At 30.2% G+C, this 22,039-nt stretch overlaps 16 non-coding genes across 16 annotated transcripts; all 16 read right to left on the reverse strand.

The window, feature by feature from the left end:
• Positions 1–409: 409 nt before the first annotated feature.
• TRNAT-CGU (transfer RNA threonine (anticodon CGU)) lies at positions 410–482 on the reverse strand. Its single transcript has one exon. It is a non-coding gene; the product is annotated as a tRNA-Thr (tRNA).
• A 946-nt stretch (positions 483–1,428) lies between these two features.
• On the reverse strand, positions 1,429–1,501 carry TRNAT-CGU (transfer RNA threonine (anticodon CGU)). Its single transcript has one exon. It is a non-coding gene; the product is annotated as a tRNA-Thr (tRNA).
• Positions 1,502–2,446: 945 nt separating this feature from the next.
• Positions 2,447–2,519, reverse strand: TRNAT-CGU (transfer RNA threonine (anticodon CGU)). Its single transcript has one exon. It is a non-coding gene; the product is annotated as a tRNA-Thr (tRNA).
• A 946-nt stretch (positions 2,520–3,465) lies between these two features.
• On the reverse strand, positions 3,466–3,539 carry TRNAT-AGU (transfer RNA threonine (anticodon AGU)). The gene has a single exon. It is a non-coding gene; the product is annotated as a tRNA-Thr (tRNA).
• Positions 3,540–3,974: 435 nt separating this feature from the next.
• TRNAT-CGU (transfer RNA threonine (anticodon CGU)) lies at positions 3,975–4,047 on the reverse strand. Its single transcript has one exon. It is a non-coding gene; the product is annotated as a tRNA-Thr (tRNA).
• Positions 4,048–4,993: 946 nt separating this feature from the next.
• Positions 4,994–5,066, reverse strand: TRNAT-CGU (transfer RNA threonine (anticodon CGU)). Its single transcript has one exon. It is a non-coding gene; the product is annotated as a tRNA-Thr (tRNA).
• A 1,965-nt stretch (positions 5,067–7,031) lies between these two features.
• Positions 7,032–7,104, reverse strand: TRNAT-CGU (transfer RNA threonine (anticodon CGU)). The gene has a single exon. It is a non-coding gene; the product is annotated as a tRNA-Thr (tRNA).
• Positions 7,105–9,069: 1,965 nt separating this feature from the next.
• TRNAT-CGU (transfer RNA threonine (anticodon CGU)) lies at positions 9,070–9,142 on the reverse strand. Its single transcript has one exon. It is a non-coding gene; the product is annotated as a tRNA-Thr (tRNA).
• A 946-nt stretch (positions 9,143–10,088) lies between these two features.
• Positions 10,089–10,161, reverse strand: TRNAT-CGU (transfer RNA threonine (anticodon CGU)). Its single transcript has one exon. It is a non-coding gene; the product is annotated as a tRNA-Thr (tRNA).
• A 945-nt stretch (positions 10,162–11,106) lies between these two features.
• On the reverse strand, positions 11,107–11,179 carry TRNAT-CGU (transfer RNA threonine (anticodon CGU)). The gene has a single exon. It is a non-coding gene; the product is annotated as a tRNA-Thr (tRNA).
• Positions 11,180–11,616: 437 nt separating this feature from the next.
• On the reverse strand, positions 11,617–11,690 carry TRNAT-AGU (transfer RNA threonine (anticodon AGU)). Its single transcript has one exon. It is a non-coding gene; the product is annotated as a tRNA-Thr (tRNA).
• A 1,453-nt stretch (positions 11,691–13,143) lies between these two features.
• On the reverse strand, positions 13,144–13,216 carry TRNAT-CGU (transfer RNA threonine (anticodon CGU)). Its single transcript has one exon. It is a non-coding gene; the product is annotated as a tRNA-Thr (tRNA).
• Positions 13,217–14,162: 946 nt separating this feature from the next.
• Positions 14,163–14,235, reverse strand: TRNAT-CGU (transfer RNA threonine (anticodon CGU)). Its single transcript has one exon. It is a non-coding gene; the product is annotated as a tRNA-Thr (tRNA).
• Positions 14,236–16,109: 1,874 nt separating this feature from the next.
• TRNAT-CGU (transfer RNA threonine (anticodon CGU)) lies at positions 16,110–16,182 on the reverse strand. Its single transcript has one exon. It is a non-coding gene; the product is annotated as a tRNA-Thr (tRNA).
• Positions 16,183–18,146: 1,964 nt separating this feature from the next.
• On the reverse strand, positions 18,147–18,219 carry TRNAT-CGU (transfer RNA threonine (anticodon CGU)). Its single transcript has one exon. It is a non-coding gene; the product is annotated as a tRNA-Thr (tRNA).
• A 1,964-nt stretch (positions 18,220–20,183) lies between these two features.
• TRNAT-CGU (transfer RNA threonine (anticodon CGU)) lies at positions 20,184–20,256 on the reverse strand. Its single transcript has one exon. It is a non-coding gene; the product is annotated as a tRNA-Thr (tRNA).
• Positions 20,257–22,039: the final 1,783 nt, after the last annotated feature.

A 22,039-nucleotide genomic window follows, 5' to 3' on the forward strand; every position in this document is an offset into this window, starting at 1 on the left:
TTTCTTTATGGTGTTCAAGAGAATATTGCTTTCTCCCTTTCATATTCTTTTCTAAGTTCACACACTTCTCCACTCAAACACTTAAGATGAATGAAGACTCTTCACTTATTCAAAAACACCTCTCTAATTTGAAGTTTACCCTATTCATATCATTTTAAAATATACCTTGCTAAAGAATGGATTAGTTGAATTCAACGATAGAGTGATCATTCACCTCTATCTTGTTCTTTGACATTTTCTTTTCCCTATTTCAGTCAATGCATTCCTACAAAAATCTTCACAATACCAAGCATTTTATTTAATTTTTAAGATAACTTATTCTAAAGTTCATAGAACCAGATGTTTATTCTTAAATTGTATTCAACACTTGTTTGATGAAAATTATTCGGAAAGCATGGAGAAAACAGTTAGGTGCTGCTGAGAATTGAACTCAGGATTTCCTGTTTACGAGACAGGCGCTTTAACCACTAAGCCACAGCACCAACGTTAATAGTAAAAAATGCATAAATAATTTATTGTTGATGATGAAAATGTGTTTTCTGCTATAAATTCTTCTTTATACGTATTGTAATCTTAAACACGAAAAGATACTCAATAACTACACAAGGATTAATATGTTTTAATAAACAGGTACTCTTATAAAACCCAATTTCATTTCTTGAATTCTTTACAATTTTATTCATGAAGGTAGTAATATTGCTCAAATCTAGGTAGAAATTTCATCTAAGTCTTTCTCATAGATATGTAGTTTTTTTCATTTTGCAATAACAGTATTCATTCTATAATCTTGAAAATACTTGGGTTTTTATAAGGTTTAAGATGATCTTTTTAACAGTAAGATGAATCAGACTTTTATATTTAAATTGTATCGGAATAAGACCTAATGAAAATGATTTGTTATATAACAATGAGAAAAGCAAGGCGCTGCTGAGAGTTGATCTCAGGATCTCCCGTTTACTATACAGGCGCTTTAACCAGCTAAGCCATAGCACCCACTTGATTCTTAATTTTGAAACACTTTTCTTTATGGTGTTCAAGAGAATATTGCTTTTTCCCTTTCATATTCTTTTCTAAGTTCACACACTTCTCCACTCAAACACTTAAGATGAATGAAGACTATTCACTTCTTCAAAAACACCTCTCTAATTTGAAGTTTACCCTATTCATATCATTTTAAAATATACCTTGCTAAAGAATGGATTAGTTGAATTCGACAATAGAGTGATCATTCACCTCTATCTTGTTCTTTGTCATTTTCTCTTCCCTATTTCAGTCAATGCATTCCTACAAAAATCTTCACAATACCAAGCATTTTATTTAATTTTTAAGATAACTTATTCTAAAGCTCATAGAACCAGATATTTATTCTTAAATTGTATTCAACACTTGTTTGATGAAAATTATTCGGAAAGCATGGAGAAAACAGTTAGGTGCTGCTGAGAATTGAACTCAGGATTTCCTGTTTACGAGACAGGCGCTTTAACCACTAAGCCACAGCACCAACGTTAATAGTAAAAAATGCATAAATAATTTATTGTTGATGATGAAAATGTGTTTTCTGCTATAAATTCTTCTTTATATGTATTGTAATCTTAAACACGAAAAGATACTCAATCACTACGCAAGGATTAATATGTTTTAATAAACAGGTACTCTTATAAAACCCAATTTCATTTCTTGAATTCTTTATAATTTTTTTCATGAAGGTATTAATATTGCTCAAATCTAGGTAGAAATTTAATCTACCTCTTTCTCATAGATATGTATTTTTTTCATTTTGCAATAACAGTATTCATTCTATAATCTTGAAAATACTTGGGTTTTTATAAGGTTTAAGATGATCTGTTCAACAGTAAGATGAATCAGACTATTATATTTTAATTGTATTGGAATAAGACCTAATGAAAATGATTTGTTAAATTACAATGAGCAAAGCAAGGCACTGCTGAGAGTTTAACTCAGGATCTCCCGTTTACTAGGCAGGCGCTTCAACCAGCTAAGCCACAGCACCCACTTGATTCTTAATTTTGAAACACTTTTCTTTATGGTGTTCAAGGGAATATTGCTTTTTCACTTTCATATTCTTTTCTAAGTTCACACACTTCTCTACTCAAACACTTAAGATGAATGAAGACTCTTCACTTATTCAAAAACACCTCTCTAATTTGAAATTTACCCTATTCATATCAATTTAAAATATACCTTGCTAAAGAATGGATTAGTTGAATTCAACGGTAGAGTGATCATTCACTTCTATCTTGTTCTTTGACATTTTCTTTTCCCTATTTCAGTCAATGCATTCCTACAAAAATCTTCACAATACCAAGCATTTTATTTAATTTTTAAGATAACTTATTCTAAAGTTCATAGAACCAGATGTTTATTCTTAAATTGTATTCAACATGTGTTTGATGAAAATTATTCGGAAAGCATGGAGAAAACAGTTAGGTGCTGCTGAGATTTGAACTCAGGATTTCCTGTTTACGAGACAGGTGCTTTAACCACTAAGCCACAGCACCAACGTCAATAGTAAAAAATGCATAAATAATTTATTGTTGATGATGAAAATGTGTTTTCTGCTATAAATTCTTGTTTATATGTATTGTAATCTTAAACACGAAAAGATACTCAATCACTACGCAAGGATTAATATGTTTTAATAAACAGGTGCTCTTATAAAACCCAATTTCATTTCTTGAATTCTTTACAATTTTATTCATGAAGGTATTATTATTGCTCAAATCTAGGTAGAAATTTCATCTACGTCTTTCTCATAGATATGTAGTTTTTTTCATTTTGCAATAACAGTATTCATTCTATAATCTTGAAAATACTTGGGTTTTTATAAGGTTTAAGATGATCTGTTCAACAGTAAGATGAATCAGACTTTTATATTTTAATTGTATTGGAATAAGACCTAATGAAAATGATTTGTTATATTACAATGAGCAAAGCAAGGCACTGCTGAGAGTTTAACTCAGGATCTCCTTTTTACTAGACAGGCGCTTCAACCAGCTAAGCCACAGCACCCACTTGGTTCTTAATTTTGAAACACTTTTCTTTATGGTGTTCAAGGGAATATTGCTTTTTCACTTTCATATTCTTTTCTAAGTTCACACACTTCTCTACTCAAACACTTAAGTAGAATGAAGACTCTTCACTTATTCAAAAACACCTCTCTAATTTGAAGTTTACCCTATTCATATCAATTTAAAATATACCTTGCTAAAGAATGGATTAGTTGAATTCAACGATAGAGTGATCATTCACCTCTATCTTGTTCTTTGTCATTTTCTTTTCCCTATTTCAGTCAATGCATTCCTACAAAAATCTTCACAATACCAAGCATTTTATTTCATTTTTAAGATAACTTATTCTAAAGTTCATAGAACCAGATATTTATTCCTAAATTGTATTCAACACTTGTTTGATGAAAATTATTTGGAAAGCATGGAGAAAACAATTAGGTGCTGCTGAGAATTGAACTCAGGATTTCCTGTTTACTAGACAGGCGCTTTAATCAGCTAAGCCACAGCACCCACTTGATTCTTAATTTTGAAACACTTTTCTTTATGGTGTTCAAGAGAATATTGCTTTCTCCCTTTCATATTCTTTTCTAAGTTCACACACTTCTCCACTCAAACACTTAAGATGAATGAAGACTCTTCACTTATTCAAAAACACCTCTCTAATTTGAAGTTTACCCTATTCATATCATTTTAAAATATACCTTGCTAAAGAATGGATTAGTTGAATTCAACGATAGAGTGATCATTCACCTCTATCTTGTTCTTTGTCATTTTCTTTTCCCTATTTCAGTCAATGCATTCCTACAAAAATCTTCACAATACCAAGCATTTTATTTAATTTTTAAGATAACTTATTCTAAAGTTCATAGAACCAGATGTTTATTCTTAAATTGTATTCAACACTTGTTTGATGAAAATTATTTGGTAAGCATGGAGAAAACAGTTAGGTGCTGCTGAGAATTGAACTCAGGATTTCCTGTTTACGAGACAGGCGCTTTAACCACTAAGCCACAGCACCAACGTTAATTGTAGAAAATGCATAAATAATTTATTGTTGATGATGAAAATGTGTTTTCTGCTATAAATTCTTCTTTATACGTATTGTAATCTTAAACACGAAAAGATACTCAATAACTACGCAAGGATTAATATGTTTTAATAAACAGGTACTCTTATAAAACCCAATTTCATTTCTTGAATTCTTTACAATTTTATTCATGAAGGTAGTAATATTGCTCAAATCTAGGTAGAAATTTCATGTAAGTCTTTCTCATAGATATGTAGTTTTTTTCATTTTGCAATAACAGTATTCATTCTATAATCTTGAAAATACTTGGGTTTTTATAAGGTTTAAGATGATCTTTTTAACAGTAAGATGAATCAGACTTTTATATTTAAATTGTATCGGAATAAGACCTAATGAAAATGATTTGTTATATAACAATGAGAAAAGCAAGGCGCTGCTGAGAGTTGATCTCAGGATCTCCCGTTTACTATACAGGCGCTTTAACCAGCTAAGCCACAGCACCCACTTGATTCTTAATTTTGAAACACTTTTCTTTATGGTGTTCAAGAGAATATTGCTTTTTCCCTTTCATATTCTTTTCTAAGTTCACACACTTCTCCACTCAAACACTTAAGATGAATGAAGACTATTCACTTCTTCAAAAACACCTCTCTAATTTGAAGTTTACCCTATTCATATCATTTTAAAATATACCTTGCTAAAGAATGGATTAGTTGAATTCGACAATAGAGTGATCATTCACCTCTATCTTGTTCTTTGTCATTTTCTCTTCCCTATTTCAGTCAATGCATTCCTACAAAAATCTTCACAATACCAAGCATTTTATTTAATTTTCAAGATAACTTATTCTAAAGCTCATAGAACCAGATTTTTATTCTTAAATTGTATTCAACACTTGTTTGATGAAAATTATTCGGAAAGCATGGAGAAAACAGTTAGGTGCTGCTGAGAATTGAACTCAGGATTTCCTGTTTACGAGACAGAGGCTTTAACCACTAAGCCACAGCACCAACGTTAATAGTAAAAAATGCATAAATAATTTATTGTTGATGATGAAAATGTGTTTTCTGCTATAAATTCTTCTTTATATGTATTGTAATCTTAAACACGAAAAGATACTCAATCACTACTCAAGGATTAATATGTTTTAATAAACAGGTACTCTTATAAAACCCAATTTAATTTCTTGAATTCTTTACAATTTTTTTTCATGAAGGTATTAATATTGCTCAAATCTAGGTAGAAATTTCATCTACCTCTTTCTCATAGATATGTATTTTTTTCATTTTGCAATAACAGTATTCATTCTATAATCTTGAAAATACTTGGGTTTTTATAAGGTTTAAGATGATATGTTCAACAGTAGGATGAATCAGACTTTTATATTTTAATTGTATTGGAATAAGACCTAATGAAAATGATTTGTTATATTACAATGAGCAAAGCAAGGCACTGCTGAGAGTTTAACTCAGGATCTCCCGTTTACTAGGCAGGCGCTTCAACCAGCTAAGCCACAGCACCCACTTGATTCTTAATTTTGAAACACTTTTCTTTATGGTGTTCAAGGGAATATTGCTTTTTCACTTTCATATTCTTTTCTAAGTTCACACACTTCTCTACTCAAACACTTAAGATGAATGAAGACTCTTCACTTATTCAAAAACACCTCTCTAATTTGAAGTTTACCCTATTCATATCAATTTAAAATATACCTTGCTAAAGAATGGATTAGTTGAATTCAACGGTAGAGTGATCATTCACTTCTATCTTGTTCTTTGACATTTTCTTTTCCCTATTTCAGTCAATGCATTCCTACAACAATCTTCACAATACCAAGCATTTTATTTAATTTTTAAGATAACTTATTCTAAAGTTCATAGAACCAGATGTTTATTCTTAAATTGTATTCAACATGTGTTTGATGAAAATTATTCGGAAAGCATGGAGAAAACAGTTAGGTGCTGCTGAGATTTGAACTCAGGATTTCCTGTTTACGAGACAGGCGTTTTAAACACTAAGCCACAGCACCAACGTTAATAGTAAAAAATGCATAAATAATTTATTGTTGATGATGAAAATGTGTTTTCTGGTATAAATTCTTCTTTATATGTATTGTAATCTTAAACACGAAAATATACTCAATCACTACGCAAGGATTAATATGTTTTAATAACCAGGTACTCTTATAAAACCCAATTTCATTTCTTGAATTCTTTACAATTTTTTTCATGAAGGTATTAATATTGCTCAAATCTAGGTAGAAATTTCATCTACGTCTTTCTCATAGATATGTAGTTTTTTTCATTTTGCAATAACAGTATTTATTCTATAATCTTCAAAATACTTGGGTTTTTATAAGGTTTAAGATGATCTTTTTAACAGTAAGATGAATCAGACTTTTATATTTTAATTGTATCAGAATAAGACCTAATGAAAATGATTTGTTATATAACAATGAGAAAAGCAAGGCGCTGCTGGGAGTTGAACTCAGGATCTCCTGTTTACTATACAGGCGCTTTAACCAGCAAAGCCACAGCACCCACTTGATTCTTAATTTTGAAACACTTTTCTTTATGGTGTTCAAGAGAATATTGCTTTTTCCCTTTCATATTCTTTTCTAAGTTCACACACTTCTCCACTCAAACACTTAAGATGAATGAAGATTATTCACTTATTCAAAAACACCTCTCTAATTTGAAGTTTACCCTATTCATATCATTTTAAAATATACCTTGCTAAAGAATGGATTACTTGAATTCAACGATAGAGTGATCATTCACCTCTATCTTGTTCTTTGTCATTTTCTCGTCCCTATTTCAGTCAATGCATTCCTACAAAAATCTTCACAATACCAAGCATTTTATTTAATTTTTAAGATAACTTATTCTAAAGCTCATAGAACCAGATGTTTATTCTTAAATTGTATTCAACACTTGTTTGATGAAAATTATTCGGAAAGCATGGAGAAAACAGTTAGGTGCTGCTGAGAATTGAACTCAGGATTTCCTGTTTACGAGACAGGCGCTTTAACCACTAAGCCACAGCACCAACGTTAATAGTAAAAAATGCATAAATAATTTATTGTTGATGATGAAAATGTGTTTTCTGCTATAAATTCTTCTTTATATGTATTGTAATCTTAAACACGAAAAGATACTCAATCACTACGCAAGGATTAATATGTTTTAATAAACAGGTACTCTTATAAAACCCAATTTCATTTCTTGAATTCTTTACAATTTTTTTCATGAAGGTATTAATATTGCTCAAATCTAGGTAGAAATTTAATCTACCTCTTTCTCATAGATATGTACTTTTTTTCATTTTGCAATAACAGTATTCATTCTATAATCTTGAAAATACTTGGGTTTTTATAAGGTTTAAGATGATCTGTTCAACAGTAAGATGAATCAGACTATTATATTTTAATTGTATTGGAATAAGACCTAATGAAAATGATTTGTTATATTACAATGAGCAAAGCAAGGCACTGCTGAGAGTTTAACTCAGGATCTCCCGTTTACTAGGCAGGCGCTTCAACCAGCTAAGCCACAGCACCCACTTGATTCTTAATTTTGAAACACTTTTCTTTATGGTGTTCAAGGGAATATTGCTTTTTCACTTTCATATTCTTTTCTAAGTTCACACACTTCTCTACTCAAACACTTAAGATGAATGAAGACTCTTCACTTATTCAAAAACACCTCTCTAATTTGAAGTTTACCCTATTCATATCAATTTAAAATATACCTTGCTAAAGAATGGATTAGTTGAATTCAACGGTAGAGTGATCATTCACTTCTATCTTGTTCTTTGACATTTTCTTTTCCCTATTTCAGTCAATGCATTCCTACAAAAATCTTCACAATACCAAGCATTTTATTTAATTTTTAAGATAACTTATTCTAAAGTTCATAGAACCAGATGTTTATTCTTAAATTGTATTCAACATGTGTTTGATGAAAATTATTCGGAAAGCATGGAGAAAACAGTTAGGTGCTGCTGAGATTTGAACTCAGGATTTCCTGTTTACGAGACAGGCGTTTTAAACACTAAGCCACAGCACCAACGTTAATAGTAAAAAATGCATAAATAATTTATTGTTGATGATGAAAATGTGTTTTCTGGTATAAATTCTTCTTTATATGTATTGTAATCTTAAACACGAAAATATACTCAATCACTACGCAAGGATTAATATGTTTTAATAACCAGGTACTCTTATAAAACCCAATTTCATTTCTTGAATTCTTTACAATTTTTTTCATGAAGGTATTAATATTGCTCAAATCTAGGTAGAAATTTCATCTACGTCTTTCTCATAGATATGTAGTTTTTTTCATTTTGCAATAACAGTATTTATTCTATAATCTTCAAAATACTTGGGTTTTTATAAGGTTTAAGATGATCTTTTTAACAGTAAGATGAATCAGACTTTTATATTTTAATTGTATCGGAATAAGACCTAATGAAAATGATTTGTTATATAACAATGAGAAAAGCAAGGCGCTGCTGGGAGTTGAACTCAGGATCTCCTGTTTACTATACAGGCGCTTTAACCAGCAAAGCCACAGCACCCACTTGATTCTTAATTTTGAAACACTTTTCTTTATGGTGTTCAAGAGAATATTGCTTTTTCCCTTTCATATTCTTTTCTAAGTTCACACACTTCTCCACTCAAACACTTAAGATGAATGAAGATTATTCACTTATTCAAAAACACCTCTCTAATTTGAAGTTTACCCTATTCATATCATTTTAAAATATACCTTGCTAAAGAATGGATTAGTTGAATTCAACGATAGAGTGATCATTCACCTCTATCTTGTTCTTTGTCATTTTCTTTTCCCTATTTCAGTCAATGCATTCCTACAAAAATCTTCACAATACCAAGCATTTTATTTAATTTTTAAGATAACTTATTCTAAAGCTCATAGAACCAGATGTTTATTCTTAAATTGTATTCAACACTTGTTTGATGAAAATTATTCGGAAAGCATGGAGAAAACAGTTAGGTGCTGCTGAGAATTGAACTCAGGATTTCCTGTTTACGAGACAGGCGCTTTAACCACTAAGCCATAGCACCAACGTTAATAGTAAAAAATGCATAAATAATTTATTGTTGATGATGAAAATGTGTTTTCTGCTATAAATTCTTCTTTATATGTATTGTAATCTTAAACACGAAAAGATACTCAATCACTACGCAAGGATTAATATGTTTTAATAAACAGGTACTCTTATAAAACCCAATTTCATTTCTTGAATTCTTTACAATTTTTTTTCATGAAGGTATTAATATTGCTCAAATCTAGGTAGAAATTTCATCTACCTCTTTCTCATAGATATGTATTTTTTTCATTTTGCAATAACAGTATTCATTCTATAATCTTGAAAATACTTGGGTTTTTATAAGGTTTAAGATGATATGTTCAACAGTAGGATGAATCAGACTTTTATATTTTAATTGTATTGGAATAAGACCTAATGAAAATGATTTGTTATATTACAATGAGCAAAGCAAGGCACTGCTGAGAGTTTAACTCAGGATCTCCCGTTTACTAGGCAGGCGCTTCAACCAGCTAAGCCACAGCACCCACTTGATTCTTAATTTTGAAACACTTTTCTTTATGGTGTTCAAGGGAATATTGCTTTTTCACTTTCATATTCTTTTCTAAGTTCACACACTTCTCTACTCAAACACTTAAGATGAATGAAGACTCTTCACTTATTCAAAAACACCTCTCTAATTTGAAGTTTACCCTATTCATATCAATTTAAAATATACCTTGCTAAAGAATGGATTAGTTGAATTCAACGATAGAGTGATCATTCACCTCTATCTTGTTCTTTGACATTTTCTTTTCCCTATTTCAGTCAATGCATTCCTACAAAAATCTTCACAATACCAAGCATTTTATTTAATTTTTAAGATAACTTATTCTAAAGTTCATAGAACCAGATGTTTATTCTTAAATTGTATTCAACACTTGTTTGATGAAAATTATTCGGAAAGCATGGAGAAAACAGTTAGGTGCTGCTGAGAATTGAACTCAGGATTTCCTGTTTACGAGACAGGCGCTTTAACCACTAAGCCACAGCACCAACGTTAATAGTAAAAAATGCATAAATAATTTATTGTTGATGATGAAAATGTGTTTTCTGCTATAAATTCTTCTTTATATGTATTGTAATCTTAAACACGAAAAGATACTCAATCACTACGCTGGATTAATATGTTTTAATAAACAGGTACTCTTATAAAACCCAATTTCATTTCTTGAATTCTTTACAATTTTTTTTCATGAAGGTATTAATATTGCTCAAATCTAGGTAGAAATTTAATCTACCTCTTTCTCATAGATATGTATTTTTTTCATTTTGCAATAACAGTATTCATTCTATAATCTTGAAAATACTTGGGTTTTTATAAGGTTTAAGATGATCTATTCAACAGTAAGATGAATCAGACTTTTATATTTTAATTGTATTGGAATAAGACCTAATGAAAATGATTTGTTATATTACAATGAGCAAAGCAAGGCACTGCTGAGAGTTTAACTCAGGATCTCCCGTTTACTAGGCAGGCGCTTCAACCAGCTAAGCCACAGCACCCACTTGATTCTTAATTTTGAAACACTTTTCTTCATGGTGTTCAAGGGAATATTGCTTTTTCACTTTCATATTCTTTTCTAAGTTCACACACTTCTCTACTCAAACACTTAAGATGAATGAAGACTCTTCACTTATTCAAAAACACCTCTCTAATTTGAAGTTTACCCTATTCATATCAATTTAAAATATACCTTGCTAAAGAATGGATTAGTTGAATTCAACAATAGAGTGATCATTCACCTCTATCTTGTTCTTTGACATTTTCTTTTCCCTATTTCAGTCAATGCATTCCTACAAAAATCTTCACAATACCAAGCATTTTATTTAATTTTTAAGATAACTTATTCTAAAGTTCATAGAACCAGATGTTTATTCTTAAATTGTATTCAACACTTGTTTGATGAAAATTATTCGGAAAGCATGGAGAAGACAGTTAGGTGCTGCTGAGAATTGAACTCAGGATTTCCTGGTTACGAGACAGGCGCTTTAACCACTAAGCCACAGCACCAACGTTAATAGTAAAAAATGCATAAATAATTTATTGTTGATGATGAAAATGTGTTTTCTGCTATAAATTCTTCTTTATATGTATTGTAATCTTAAACACGAAAAGATACTCAATCACTAGCGAAGGATTAATATGTTTTAATAAACAGGTACTCTTATAAAACCCAATTTCATTTCTTGAATTCTTTACAATTTTATTCATGAAGGTATTAATATTGCTCAAATCTAGGTAGAAATTTCATCTACGTCTTTCTCATAGATATGTATTTTTTTTCATTTTGCAATAACAGTATTCATTCTATAATCTTGAAAATACTTGAGTTTTTATAAGGTTTAAGATGATCTTTTCAACAGTAAGATGAATCAGACTTTTATATTTTAATTGTATCGGAATAAGACCTAATGAAAATGATTTGTTATATAACAATGAGAAAAGCAAGGCGCTGCTGAGAGTTGAACTCAGGATCTCCTGTTTACTAGACAGGCGCTTTAACCAGCTAAGCCACAGCACCCAGTTGATTGATAGTTTTGAAACACTTTTCTTTATGGTGTTCAAGAGAATATTGCTTTTTCACTTTCATATTCTTTTCTAAGTTCACACACTTCTCTACTCAAACACTTAAGATGAATGAAGACTCTTCATTTATTCAAAAACACCTCTCTAATTTGAAGTTTACCCTATTCATATCATTTTAAACTATACCTTGCTGAAGAATGGATTAGTTGAATTCAACAATAGAGTGATCATTCACCTCTATCTTGTTCTTTGTCATTTTCTTTTCCCTATTTCAGTCGATGCATTCCTACAAAAATCTTCACAATACCATTCATTTTATTTAATTGTTAAGATAACTTATTCTAAAGTTCATAGAACCAGATGTTTATTCTTAAATTGTATTCAACATGTGTTTGATGAAAATTATTCGGAAAGCATGGAGAAAACAGTTAGGTGCTGCTGAGATTTGAACTCAGGATTTCCTGTTTACGAGACAGGTGGTTTAACCACTAAGCCACAGCACCAACGTTAATAGTAAAAAATGCATAAATAATTTATTGTTGATGATGAAAATGTGTTTTCAGCTATAAATTCTTGTTTATATGTATTGTAATCATAAACACGAAAAGATACTCAATCACTACGCAAGGATTAATATGTTTTAATAAACAGGTACTCTTATAAAACCCAATTTCATTTCTTGAATTCTTTACAATTTTATTCATGAAGGTATTAATATTGCTCAAATCTAGGTAGAAATTTCATCTACGTCTTTCTCATAAATATGTATTTTTTTCATTTTGCAATAACAGTATTCATTCTATAATCTTGAAAATACTTGGGTTTTTATAAGGTTTAAGATGATCTGTTCAACAGTAAGATGAATCACACTTTTATATTTTAATTGTATTGGAATAAGACCTACTGAAAATGATTTGTTATATTACAATGAGCAAAGCAAGGCACTGCTGAGAGTTTAACTCAGGATCTCCTGTTTACTAGACAGGCGCTTTAACCAGCTAAGCCACAGCACCCACTTGATTCTTAATTTTGAAACACTTTTCTTTATGGTGTTCAAGAGAATATTGCTTTTTCACTTTCATATTCTTTTCTAAGTTCACACACTTCTCTACTCAAACACTTAAGATGAATGAAGACTCTTCACTTATTCAAAAACACCTATCTAATTTGAAGTTTACCCTATTCATATAATTTTAAAATATACCTTGCTAAAGAACGGATTAGTTGAATTCAACAATAGAGTGATCATTCACCTCTATCTTGTTCTTTGTCATTTTCTTTTCCCTATTTCAGTCAATGCATTCCTACAAAAATCTTCACAATACCAATCATTTTATTTAATTGTTAAGATAACTTATTCTAAAGTTCATAGAACCAGATGTTTATTCTTAAATTGTATTCAACATGTGTTTGATGAAAATTATTCGGAAAGAATGGAGAAAACAGTTAGGTGCTGCTGAGATTTGAACTCAGGATTTCCTGTTTACGAGACAGGCGCTTTAACCACTAAGCCACAGCACCAACGTTAATAGTACAAAATGCATAAATAATTTATTGTTGATGATGAAAATGTGTTTTCTGCTATAAATTCTTGTTTATATGTATTGTAATCTTAAACACGAAAAGATACTCAATCACTACGCAAGGATTAATATGTTTTAATAAACAGGTACTCTTATAAAACCCAATTTCATTTATTGAATTCTTTACAATTTTATTCATGAAGGTATTAATATTGCTCAAATCTAGGTGGAAATTTCATCTACGTCTTTCTCATAGATATGTAGTTTTTTTCATTTTGCAATAACAGTATTCATTCTATAATCTTGAATATACTTGGGTTTTTATAAGGTTTAAGATGATCTTTTTAACAGTAAGATGAATCAGACTTTTATATTTTAATTGTATTGGAATAAGACCTAATGAAAATGATTTGTTATATTACAATGAGCAAAGCAAGGCACTGCTGAGAGTTTAACTCAGGATCTCCCGTTTACTAGGCAGGTGCTTCAACCAGCTAAGCCACAGCACCCACTTGATTCTTAATTTTGAAACACTTTTCTTTATGGTGTTCAAGGGAATATTGCTTTTTCACTTTCATATTCTTTTCTAAGTTCACACACTTCTCTACTCAAACACTTAAGATGAATGAAGACTCTTCACTTATTCAAAAACACCTCTCTAATTTGAAGTTTACCCTATTCATATCAATTTAAAATATACCTTGCTAAAGAATGGATTAGTTGAATTCAACGATAGAGTGATCATTCACCTCTATCTTGTTCTTTGACATTTTCTTTTCCCTATTTCAGTCAATGCATTCCTACAAAAATCTTCACAATACCAAGCATTTTATTTAATTTTTAAGATAACTTATTCTAAAGTTCATAGAACCAGATGTTTATTCTTAAATTGTATTCAACACTTGTTTGATGAAAATTATTCGGAAAGCATGGAGAAAACAGTTAGGTGCTGCTGAGAATTGAACTCAGGATTTCCTGTTTACGAGACAGGCGCTTTAACCACTAAGCCACAGCACCAACGTTAATAGTAAAAAATGCATAAATAATTTATTGTTGATGATGAAAATGTGTTTTCTGCTATAAATTCTTCTTTATATGTATTGTAATCTTAAACACGAAAAGATACTCAATCACTAGCGAAGGATTAATATGTTTTAATAAACAGGTACTCTTATAAAACCCAATTTCATTTCTTGAATTCTTTACAATTTTATTCATGAAGGTATTAATATTGCTCAAATCTAGGTAGAAATTTCATCTACGTCTTTCTCATAGATATGTATTTTTTTTCATTTTGCAATAACAGTATTCATTCTATAATCTTGAAAATACTTGGGTTTTTATAAGGTTTACGATGATCTTTTTAACAGTAAGATGAATCAGACTTTTATATTTTAATTGTATCGGAATAAGACCTAATGAAAATGATTTGTTATATAACAATGAGAAAAGCAAGGCGCTGCTGAGAGTTGAACTCAGGATCTCCTGTTCACTAGACAGGCGCTTTAACGAGCTAAGCCACAGCACCCTGTTGATTGTTAGTTTTGAAACACTTTTCGTTATGGTGTTCAAGAGAATATTGCTTTTTCACTTTCATATTCTTTTCTAAGTTCACACACTTCTCTACTCAAACACTTAAGATGAATGAAGACTCTTCATTTATTCAAAAACACCTCTCTAATTTGAAGTTTACCCTATTCATATCATTTTAAACTATACCTTGCTGAAGAATGGATTAGTTGAATTCAACAATAGAGTGATCATTCACCTCTATCTTGTTCTTTGTCATTTTCTTTTCCCTATTTCAGTCAATGCATTCCTACAAAACTCTTCACAATACCAATCATTTTATTTAATTGTTAAGATAACTTATTCTAAAGTTCATAGAACCAGATGTTTATTCTTAAATTGTATTCAACATGTGTTTGATGAAAATTATTCGGAAAGCATGGAGAAAACAGTTAGGTGCTGCTGAGATTTGAACTCAGGATTTCCTGTTTACGAGACAGGTGCTTTAACCACTAAAACACAGCACCAACGTTAATAGTAAAAAATGCATAAATAATTTATTGTTGATGATGAAAATGTGTTTTTTGCTATAAATTCTTGTTTATATGTATTGTAATCATAAACACGAAAAGATACTCAATCACTACGCAAGGATTAATATGTTTTAATAAACAGGTACTCTTATAAAACCCAATTTCATTTCTTGAATTCTTTACAATTTTATTCATGAAGGTATTAATATTGCTCAAATCTAGGTAGAAATTTCATCTACGTCTTTCTCATAGATATGTATTTTTTTCATTTTGCAATAACAGTATTCATTCTATAATCTTGAAAATACTTGGGTTTTTATAAGGTTTAAGATGATATGTTCAACAGTAGGATGAATCAGACTTTTATATTTTAATTCACTAGACAGGCGCTTTAACGAGCTAAGCCACAGCACCCACTTGATTCTTAATTTTGAAACACTTTTCTTTATGGTGTTCAAGGGAATATTGCTTTTTCACTTTCATATTCTTTTCTAAGTTCACACACTTCTCTACTCAAACACTTAAGATGAATGAAGACTCTTCACTTATTCAAAAACACCTCTCTAATTTGAAGTTTACCCTATTCATATCAATTTAAAATATACCTTGCTAAAGAATGGATTAGTTGAATTCAACGATAGAGTGATCATTCACCTCTATCTTGTTCTTTGACATTTTCTTTTCCCTATTTCAGTCAATGCATTCCTACAAAAATCTTCACAATACCAAGCATTTTATTTAATTTTTAAGATAACTTATTCTAAAGTTCATAGAACCAGATGTTTATTCTTAAATTGTATTCAACACTTGTTTGATGAAAATTATTCGGAAAGCATGGAGAAAACAGTTAGGTGCTGCTGAGAATTGAACTCAGGATTTCCTGTTTACGAGACAGGCGCTTTAACCACTAAGCCACAGCACCAACGTTAATAGTAAAAAATGCATAAATAATTTATTGTTGATGATGAAAATGTGTTTTCTGCTATAAATTCTTCTTTATATGTATTGTAATCTTAAACACGAAAAGATACTCAATCACTACGCTGGATTAATATGTTTTAATAAACAGGTACTCTTATAAAACCCAATTTCATTTCTTGAATTCTTTACAAATTTTTTTTCCTGAAGGTATTAATATTGCTCAAATCTAGGTAGAAATTTAATCTACCTTTTTCTCATAGATATGTATTTTTTTCATTTTGCAATAACAGTATTCATTCTATAATCTTGAAAATACTTGAGTTTTTATAAGGTTTAAGATGATCTGTTCAACAGTAAGATGAATCAGACTATTATATTTTAATTGTATTGGAATAAGACCTAATGAAAATGATTTGTTATATTACAATGAGCAAAGCAAGGCACTGCTGAGAGTTTAACTCAGGATCTCCCGTTTACTAGGCAGGCGCTTCAACCAGCTAAGCCACAGCACCCACTTGATTCTTAATCTTGAAACACTTTTCTTTATAGTGTTCAAGGGAATATTGCTTTTTCACTTTCATATTCTTTTCTAAGTTCACACACTTCTCTACTCAAACACTTAAGATGAATGAAGACTCTTCACTTATTCAAAAACACCTCTCTAATTTGAAGTTTACCCTATTCATATCAATTTAAAATATACCTTGCTAAAGAATGGATTAGTTGAATTCAACGGTAGAGTGATCATTCACCTCTATCTTGTTCTTTGACATTTTCTTTTCCCTATTTCAGTCAATGCATTCCTACAAAAATCTTCACAATACCAAGCATTTTATTTAATTTTTAAGATAACTTATTCTAAAGTTCATAGAACCAGATGTTTATTCTTAAAGTGTATTCAACATGTGTTTGATGAAAATTATTCGGAAAGCATGGAGAAAACAGTTAGGTGCTGCTGAGATTTGAACTCAGGATTTCCTGTTTACGAGACAGGCGTTTTAAACACTAAGCCACAGCACCAACGTTAATAGTAAAAAATGCATAAATAATTTATTGTTGATGATGAAAATGTGTTTTCTGGTATAAATTCTTCTTTATATGTATTGTAATCTTAAACACGAAAATATACTCAATCACTACGCAAGGATTAATATGTTTTAATAACCAGGTACTCTTATAAAACCCAATTTCATTTCTTGAATTCTTTACAATTTTTTTCATGAAGGTATTAATATTGCTCAAATCTAGGTAGAAATTTCATCTACGTCTTTCTCATAGATATGTATTTTTTTCATTTTGCAATAACAGTATTTATTCTATAATCTTGAAAATACTTGGGTTTTTATAAGGTTTAAGATGATCTTTTTAACAGTAAGATGAATCAGACTTTTATATTTTAATTGTATCGGAATAAGACCTAATGAAAATGATTTGTTATATAACAATGAGAAAAGCAAGGCGCTGCTGGGAGTTGAACTCAGGATCTCCTGTTTACTATACAGGCGCTTTAACCAGCTAAGCCACAGCACCCACTTGGTTCTTAATTTTGAAAAACTTTTCTTTATGGTGTTCAAGAGAATATTGCTTTTTCCCTTTCATATTCTTTTCTAAGTTCACACACTTCTCCACTCAAACACTTAAGATGAATGAAGATTTTTCACTTATTCAAAAACACCTCTCTAATTTGAAGTTAACTCTATTCATATCATTTTAAAATATACCTTGCTAAAGAATGGATTAGTTGAATTCGACAATAGAGTGATCATTCACCTCTATCTTGTTCTTTGTCATTTTCTCTTCCCTATTTCAGTCAATGCATTCCTACAAAAATCTTCACAATACCAAGCATTTTATTTAATTTTTAAGATAACTTATTCTAAAGCTCATAGAACCAGATGTTTATTCTTAAATTGTATTCAACACTTGTTTGATGAAAATTATTCGGAAAGCATGGAGAAAACAGTTAGGTGCTGCTGAGAATTGAACTCAGGATTTCCTGTTTACGAGACAGGCGCTTTAACCACTAAGCCATAGCACCAACGTTAATAGTAAAAAATGCATAAATAATTTATTGTTGATGATGAAAATGTGTTTTCTGCTATAAATTCTTCTTTATATGTATTGTAATCTGAAACACGAAAAGATACTCAATCACTACGCAAGGATTAATATGTTTTAATAAACAGGTACTCTTATAAAACCCAATTTCATTTCTTGAATTCTTTACAATTTGTTTTCATGAAGGTATTAATATTGCTCAAATCTAGGTAGAAATTTCATCTACCTCTTTCTCATAGATATGTATTTTTTTCATTTTGTAATAACAGTATTCATTCTATAATCTTGAAAATACTTGGGTTTTTATAAGGTTTAAGATGATATGTTCAACAGTAGGATGAATCAGACTTTTATATTTTAATTGTATTGGAATAAGACCTAATGAAAATGATTTGTTATATTACAATGAGCAAAGCAAGGCACTGCTGAGAGTTTAACTCAGGATCTCCCGTTTACTAGGCAGGCGCTTCAACCAGCTAAGCCACAGCACCCGCTTGATTCTTAATTTTGAAACACTTTTCTTTATGGTGTTCAAGGGAATATTGCTTTTTCACTTTCATATTCTTTTCTAAGTTCACACACTTCTCTACTCAAACACTTAAGATGAATGAAGACTCTTCACTTATTCAAAAACACCTCTCTAATTTGAAGTTTACCCTATTCATATCAATTTAAAATATACCTTGCTAAAGAATGGATTAGTTGAATTCAAGGATAGAGTGATCATTCACCTCTATCTTGTTCTTTGACATTTTCTTTTCCCTATTTCAGTCAATGCATTCCTACAAAAATCTTCACAATACCAAGCATTTTATTTAATTTTTAAGATAACTTATTCTAAAGTTCATAGAACCAGATGTTTATTCTTAAATTGTATTCAACATGTGTTTGATGAAAATTATTCGGAAAGCATGGAGAAAACAGTTAGGTGCTGCTGAGATTTGAACTCAGGATTTCCTGTTTACGAGACAGGTGCTTTAACCACTAAAACACAGCACCAACGTTAATAGTAAAAAATGCATAAATAATTTATTGTTGATGATAAAAATGTGTTTTTTGCTATAAATTCTTGTTTATATGTATTGTAATCATAAACACGAAAAGATACTCAATCACTACGCAAGGATTAATATGTTTTAATAAACAGGTACTCTTATAAAACCCAATTTCATTTCTTGAATTCTTTACAATTTTATTCATGAAGGTATTAATATTGCTCAAATCTAGGTAGAAATTTCATCTACGTCTTTCTCATAGATATGTATTTTTTTCATTTTGCAATAACAGTATTCATTCTATAATCTTGAAAATACTTGGGTTTTTATAAGGTTTAAGATGATATGTTCAACAGTAGGATGAATCAGACTTTTATATTTTAATTGTATTGGAATAAGACCTAATGAAAATGATTTGTTATATTACAATGAGCAAAGCAAGGCACTGCTGAGAGTTTAACTCAGGATCTCCCATTTACTAGGCAGGCGCTTCAACCAGCTAAGCCACAGCACCCACTTGATTCTTAATTTTGAAACACTTTTCTTTATGGTGTTCAAGGGAATATTGCTTTTTCACTTTCATATTCTTTTCTAAGTTCACACACTTCTCTACTCAAACACTTAAGATGAATGAAGACTCTTCACTTATTCAAAAACACCTCTCTAATTTGAAGTTTACCCTATTCATATCAATTTAAAATATACCTTGCTAAAGAATGGATTAGTTGAATTCAACGATAGAGTGATCATTCACCTCTATCTTGTTCTTTGACATTTTCTTTTCCCTATTTCAGTCAATGCATTCCTACAAAAATCTTCACAATACCAAGCATTTTATTTAATTTTTAAGATAACTTATTCTAAAGTTCATAGAACCAGATGTTTATTCTTAAATTGTATTCAACACTTGTTTGATGAAAATTATTCGGAAAGCATGGAGAAAACAGTTAGGTGCTGCTGAGAATTGAACTCAGGATTTCCTGTTTACGAGACAGGCGCTTTAACCACTAAGCCACAGCACCAACGTTAATAGTAAAAAATGCATAAATAATTTATTGTTGATGATGAAAATGTGTTTTCTGCTATAAATTCTTCTTTATATGTATTGTAATCTTAAACACGAAAAGATACTCAATCACTACGCTGGATTAATATGTTTTAATAAACAGGTACTTTTATAAAACCCAATTTCATTTCTTGAATTCTTTACAATTTTTTTTCCTGAAGGTATTAATATTGCTCAAATCTAGGTAGAAATTTAATCTACCTTTTTCTCATAGATATGTATTTTTTTCATTTTGCAATAACAGTATTCATTCTATAATCTTGAAAATACTTGAGTTTTTATAAGGTTTAAGATGATCTGTTCAACAGTAAGATGAATCAGACTATTATATTTTAATTGTATTGGAATAAGACCTAATGAAAATGATTTGTTATATTACAATGAGCAAAGCAAGGCACTGCTGAGAGTTTAACTCAGGATCTCCCGTTTACTAGGCAGGCGCTTCAACCAGCTAAGCCACAGCACCCACTTGATTCTTAATCTTGAAACACTTTTCTTTATAGTGTTCAAGGGAATATTGCTTTTTCACTTTCATATTCTTTTCTAAGTTCACACACTTCTCTACTCAAACACTTAAGATGAATGAAGACTCTTCACTTATTCAAAAACACCTCTCTAATTTGAAGTTTACCCTATTCATATCAATTTAAAATATACCTTGCTAAAGAATGGATTAGTTGAATTCAACGGTAGAGTGATCATTCACCTCTATCTTGTTCTTTGACATTTTCTTTTCCCTATTTCAGTCAATGCATTCCTACAAAAATCTTCACAATACCAAGCATTTTATTTAATTTTTAAGATAACTTATTCTAAAGTTCATAGAACCAGATGTTTATTCTTAAATTGTATTCAACATGTGTTTGATGAAAATTATTCGGAAAGCATGGAGAAAACAGTTAGGTGCTGCTGAGATTTGAACTCAGGATTTCCTGTTTACGAGACAGGCGTTTTAAACACTAAGCCACAGCACCAACGTTAATAGTAAAAAATGCATAAATAATTTATTGTTGATGATGAAAATGTGTTTTCTGGTATAAATTCTTCTTTATATGTATTGTAATCTTAAACACGAAAATATACTCAATCACTACGCAAGGATTAATATGTTTTAATAACCAGGTACTCTTATAAAACCCAATTTCATTTCTTGAATTCTTTACAATTTGTTTTCATGAAGGTATTAATATTGCTCAAATCTAGGTAGAAATTTCATCTACGTCTTTCTCATAGATATGTAGTTTTTTTCATTTTGCAATAACAGTATTTATTCTATAATCTTGAAAATACTTGGGTTTTTATAAGGTTTAAGATGATCTTTTTAACAGTAAGATGAATCAGACTTTTATATTTTAATTGTATCGGAATAAGACCTAATGAAAATGATTTGTTATATAACAATGAGAAAAGCAAGGCGCTGCTGGGAGTTGAACTCAGGATCTCCTGTTTACTATACAGGCGCTTTAACCAGCTAAGCCACAGCACCCACTTGATTCTTAATTTTGAAAAACTTTTCTTTATGGTGTTCAAGAGAATATTGCTTTTTCCCTTTCATATTCTTTTCTAAGTTCACACACTTCTCCACTCAAACACTTAAGATGAATGAAGACTCTTCACTTATTCAAAAACACCTCTCTAATTTGAAGTTTACCCTATTCATATCAATTTAAAATATACCTTGCTAAAGAATGGATTAGTTGAATTCAACGATAGAGTGATCATTCACCTCTATCTTGTTC

This window comes from Lissotriton vulgaris, chromosome 12 (assembly GCF_964263255.1).
Source record: "Lissotriton vulgaris chromosome 12, aLisVul1.2, whole genome shotgun sequence".
NCBI lineage: Eukaryota > Metazoa > Chordata > Amphibia > Caudata > Salamandridae > Lissotriton > Lissotriton vulgaris.